At 54.6% G+C, this 5536-nt stretch overlaps 1 long non-coding RNA gene across 1 annotated transcript; it reads left to right on the plus strand.

Annotated features, from left to right (window-relative positions):
* The first annotated feature begins 201 nt into the window (after positions 1-201).
* On the plus strand, positions 202-3151 carry LOC128334240 (uncharacterized). The gene is made up of 2 exons (XR_008311228.1): positions 202-1835; positions 2613-3151. It is a non-coding gene; the product is annotated as an uncharacterized LOC128334240 (long non-coding RNA).
* Positions 3152-5536: the final 2385 nt, after the last annotated feature.

The raw sequence follows: 5536 nt of genomic DNA on the forward strand, positions 1-5536 counted from the left end.
CTTCCCCCCTCCCATATGATCGCAAGCTTATATAACTTCATTTTTAAAACCGGTAAAACTTTACATGTTATCTTCTGGTGTTGATAATTTTTAAATGATATGGTTTAACATCAGTACAGATTGGGTTGAGGTATAGAGGTTAAGGCTAGAGTTCTGCATCTTCATTGATCAGAATATTCCTTTCTTTTGTATTTTGCTTAGGTCCTTTTGCGAAGAGCCAGACAAGCTGCCCCCAAGAAAGAGAAGCAAGCCACACGGGATGCCCCTCCCCTTTGCCTCCTGCGGAGGGGAGGGAGTTTGTCCCAGCCACGCTCCGCAGGAGGCCCCAAAGGCACCTGATTGGCCCGTTCAGTTTGGGGGGTGGGGCTTTGGCCCTTGCTGGGTTTTCCCCACCCCCGCTCTTCAGTTCGGGCCGAGCATCCATGGAGGAAGGAGCTCTTTCATAGAGCTCCTTCTAGGCCTGAACCGGAATGAGGGGGGGTAGCACCCGAGGATCGGAAGAGTGGCGTATTTTGGTGGGTAGCATCGACCTGCCGAGCGGCGGCTTCCCCGGACATCGGCGGCCATTTTAGCGGCCTGAGGGGGCATCGGCCTGCGGCTGGAGTGCAGCGGCATCGGCCCTGTGGCGGCGCCGGTCGGCATTATCTTCGGGGCTTGGGGCCCTTGGTTTGTCCAGGTTGGGCCTTCCTGGCCTGGGGCGTATTTTGGCGGGTAGCATCGACCCGCCAAGTGGCGGCTTCCCTGGACATCAGCGGCCGTTTTAGTGGCCTGCGGGGGCACCGGCCTGCGGCTGGAGTGCGGTGGCATCAGCCCTGTGGCGGTGCCGGGCGATGGCGTCCTCGGGCCTTGGGGCCCCTGGTTTGTCTGGGTTGGGCCTTCCTGGCCTGGGGCGTATTTTGGCGGGTTGCATCAACCTGCCGAGCGGCGGCTTCCCTGGACATTGGCGGCTGTTTTAGCGGACTCCAGGGGGCATCAGCCTGCGGTTTGAGTGCGGTGGCATCGGCCCCGCGGCAGCGCCGGTCGACGGAGTCTTCGGGGCTTGGGGCCCTTGGTTTGTCTGGGTTGGACCTTCCTGGCCTGGGGCGTATTGGGCAGCCTAACTGGGCGGGACTGGTGGTTGCTCTGATTGGTGGCACTTATTTGGGGCCCTGCCGCTCCCTGCGGTTGGGTGGGGGTGTTGGTTGGCCTTGGGGTTACTGGCATTTTTCGTGGCCCTCTTCTCTTCAGTTGGCTTCTCTGGAGGGTCGGAGTGGGGGTCTCTCAGAAGGGCAGTGAGTGGCTCTCTGGGCGCTCTTCTCTCCACGCCTGTCGTGTTCTTTTGCCCATTGGGTATTCTGGGTTGTTTTTGGTGGCATTGGGGGGTTGGTTCTGGGCCCCTGCAATTCGCCCACATGCCTAGGAGAGCCAAGGAGAAAACCGGTGGTCAGCCTATCAGGCAGCCCAAGCGGCCTGCACCTCCACCTTCTTCCTCTGATGAGGATGATGTGGAGATGGTTCTAATTAGGGGCCTGATCAACAGAATGGAAGCTCTGGAGAAGGCCAAGGCTTCCATTCTGTTGGAAGCAAGGGGGCTGGCCCGTTTGGAGCACCGAAGAAAGTTCCTCAATGCACGCGTGGTGCTGCTGGAACACAGTTATGAAAATCTCTCTCTGACAGGTTAGGAGCTCTTGAAAAGGGCAAGGGCCCGCCCGGCCCAGAGCTGCCTGCAGAGCCGGCTGATCCTGTATTGCCAGTGCCTGGCGTTCCTGTTCCTGCGATGCCTTCTCCTGCGGTTCCGGAATCCCCGCTGCCATTGGATCAACCCCCCGTGGATCCATCTTTGCCTCCGCCCCCGGGTGAGCCTATTGCACCGACACCGCCCGGCGGCACCGGCCAGTGGCCCTCTGGACCCTGGCCGATGCCTGCCATGGGTGGATGGGGACCTGCCCCATTTGGGGCACCTTAAACACAGCCTTGGGGCATGGGTCCTCGGTTGGGTTTTCCGGTGATCACTGCAGGGCTCCAAGGGGCGGCAGAGCAGGTGTGGCTGGGTGACAGGCCGGCTTTGGCCCCTGTAGGATGCGGCCCTGTAACTTCGCCGACAGCAATCTCAGGTGCAGGGGGGACCTCTGGGTTTTACCCCATGGGAATTTTGCCTTCCCCCCAGCATGCCCCTTATTCTGCTATGGAGCTGCCCTTGGGTGACCATCTGCTCCCGGCTACCCGGGAGAAGATCCTCAAGGGCGAATAAGTGGCTATATTTAGCCTTTTATTTCGGGAACCGGCAGTCAAGGATAAGGAGGGAGAGTCATGTAAGGAGTATGAAGCCGCGAAACGCAAGCCTTGCGGCGTTACCTGGATCTTGGGCCCTTTCCGGAGGGCTGCCTTTTTGTGCACGAGGACAAGGCACCCCTCACCCAGTATCAGTTCCTGGCAGTTACACAAAGGGCCTTGACCTTGGCCGGGGTTCCCTTGGAGGGACTTACACTGCACTCCATTCGGATTGGGGCTGCCACCACGGCTGCTCGCATGTCATTCAAAGGATAGGGCGATGGAAGTCCTCGGTGGTGCGGTGCTACGTGCGCTGAATGGAAGTTGGCGGTGCCCGCTCTGACCTTTTGTTTTTTTGGCAGGTGCTGGCGGAGCGGCAGCTCCTGTTCGGGTCCTGGTTTGCGGCCATTCGTCGGTCTTTGGGGCCTTCAAGAGGGCCAGCTCCTCCCATTGGGACGCCCAGTTGGGTTTTGGAAAGCGTGCTTCAGTTTCTTGGTTGGGTAGGAGGGGCATGTTATGGAGTCAGTTGCTCCCTGCCATTTGGGATGATTGAGCTAGGTTCCCTGGGCCTGATGTCATTGTGGTTCGCTTGGGGGGAAATGATTTGGGCGGGTGGGCTGGTCTCTCTCTTATTATTATTACTATTTCCCTGCCCCAGCTCTTCCGTTTGGGCCGAGCATCCCCCTCCCTCCCTTCCCTGGAGCAGAGCGGGTCTAGTGACTGGTCGCCCTTCTGGGACCGAGTAGGAATTTTTGGCTCTCAATGCATTGGCCACTGTTGGGGTTTATTTTCGCTTACTCCGTTCTGCGTTTGGGGTTTGAGTTAGAATTAGGCTGGTCACACGGTTATTATTGGTTATTATTGTAATTGGTGAATAAAGTTGTGGCCCTTTTCACCCAAACTATGTCTCTGTGTCTTTGGGAGGCTGGGGACAAGCCACGTTGCTCTGCAGCTGCCAGGGTCCTGGCCTCTTTTCAGTTCATTGGTTAGCACCCGTCCCTAAGGTTGAGGCCATCAGTGATTAACTAGCCAACTAATTGGATTGGCTTCTAAACAAAGTTCTTGATACATTTATGGTAGTCTTTTTCTTATTCTTAAATTCAATTGACCAGAGAAAAACTGTATTTAATTACAGATTACTTTACTCCACTGCTTTCCTTTATCTCCACCCCCCCCCCGCCCTCAGTTTGCCTTGAAGCAATCATTCATTACTTTTTGGTAGATAATATGCTGGACACCCACACGATATAGAAGCCAGAGAGATTCAGGTTAAATTTGATGCTCAGAATTGACAGGGTTGCCACTTTTCCGTTATCATACCTTTTCCTTTGGACTTTATTTAGAAAGGACATTTGGTCGGATCAGATAACTATGATGATAAGATGGTATTTTGTTCGTGGATAATAAGTTTGCAAAATAAATTTGCAAAATTGTTCTTATTAGTGGATATAGTAAGTTTGGAGATGCAGCCTATTCTTTTGATTTTATACTATTATTTTCTTTTCCCTTACTTTTTACTCTTTGCATTCTGAAAACCAATAGAATCTATTTTACAAAAGAGAGAAAGAAACTGTCATTCCCTGGATGGGGGGTTCTCCCCCATTGGGGGAAGAGGTGGAGAGTTCAGGGGATGATGAGCCAGGGTGGGGGGTCCCTACAACCCAGACCTCCCGTGACCAGGCTCTGCCAGGACTCCCACAGCAGGACAACCAGAGCCATCAGCCCCCACCAAGACCCAAGAATACAGCCCTTCCTTCACTCTCGGACTCAGGCGATTCCCCAGAGGATTAGTCAGCCCCATCCAAGGTCCCCAGCCCCACCAGAACTAGACCTGAGAAAACTGGGCAAGGTCCCTTCAAGCAACTGAGCCATCCCCAGGGGAGGGGAGGGGCCAATCCACTCTACCTGGGCAGCACTCAGAAGCGCTCCTCTTAAGTTGCTATAACCAGCTCTTCTAGGACCATGTTTGGGGCTAGCCAAGGTCCTGAACCTTTTGCCCTCTGAGCTGTCCAATGGATGTGTCCTTCCTGAATCCCTGCCATGCCAGAGACCCTCCAGAGATGCCAATGGATTGGGGCCTGAGGGGACATTTGTACCAATAAGCCAGGAGAGGGTTTGGGCCAGTGGGGTAAAAAGGGGGGCCAGGGAGATAGCGGAGGTTGCTGCGGTGAGAGCACAGAAGGGAGAAGATGAAGATCTGGGGCTCTCCCGCATTGAGGGAAGAGGTGGATAGGACAGGGGATGATGAGCCAGGGTGGGAGGTCCCTACCACCCAGACCTGCTCTGCCAGGACTCCCACAGGATCACCACAACCCAAGGTTACAGCCCTTCCTTCACCCTCTGACTCGGGGGAATCCCCCTGAAGATAAGCTATCCCCGCTTCAGGTCCCCAGCCCCACCAGAGCCAGCTCTGAGAAAATTGGGCAAGGTGCCTTTAAGCCACTGAGCCATCCCCACGGAAGGGGCAAGGCCAATCCACTCCTTCTGAGTGGCATTCAGAAGTGCTACCCTTTTGTAATGATATGGAGCTCTTGTTGGTTCTCGTTTGTAGCTAGCCAAGGTCCCAAACCTTTTCCCTTTGGAGTTGTTCTTCCAGAATCCATGCAATGCCGTACTGGTCTAAGGACCGTAATAAATTTACTACTAGTACTACAATGCCTTAGACCCCGGGTCAGCTAGAACAGGAGAGAAACTCCCCCCCAGAGATGCAAATGGATTGAGCCCTTATTTTCATCAGTAAGCCAGGAGAGGGTTTGGGCTGGGGGTATAAAAGGGGACCAGAGAGAGAGAGAGAGGAGAGAGCACAGAAGGAAGATCAGACCCACCCAGCGGAGAAGCCAGGAGATCATGTGGCAGAGAATTCCACATTTTGGGTGTTGTCACAGAAAAGGCCATCTCTTGTGGCTCTGTCAGCCAAGCCCCAGAAGCAAAGGAGCAGGCAAAAGGTTCTCCTCTGAGGATACTAACTGGCGAGCAGACTCATATCGGGGGAGGGAGAGTGGTCCTTAAACTGCCTTGTCCCCAAAGTGATTTGGGCATTGTGGGAAAGAAGCCAAGGCACAGGTGTCCAGGCCACAGTTTATGGTGGAGGTCATGCCAGAGGAAACCTCGCCATCCCCCAGTTGGGGATGATTGTAGTCCATCAGTTGGGCAGCCAACTTGCTTTAGAGTGCCCACAGTGCTTCATATACACAATCTTATTTGCTGTCATCCTTACAATAACCATGTAAGGTAGGTCAGCATTCGGAAGCAGAGGAAGCGTCCCTGCACTCAGTCAGACCACGAG

This window comes from Hemicordylus capensis, chromosome 9 (assembly GCF_027244095.1).
Source record: "Hemicordylus capensis ecotype Gifberg chromosome 9, rHemCap1.1.pri, whole genome shotgun sequence".
NCBI lineage: Eukaryota > Metazoa > Chordata > Lepidosauria > Squamata > Cordylidae > Hemicordylus > Hemicordylus capensis.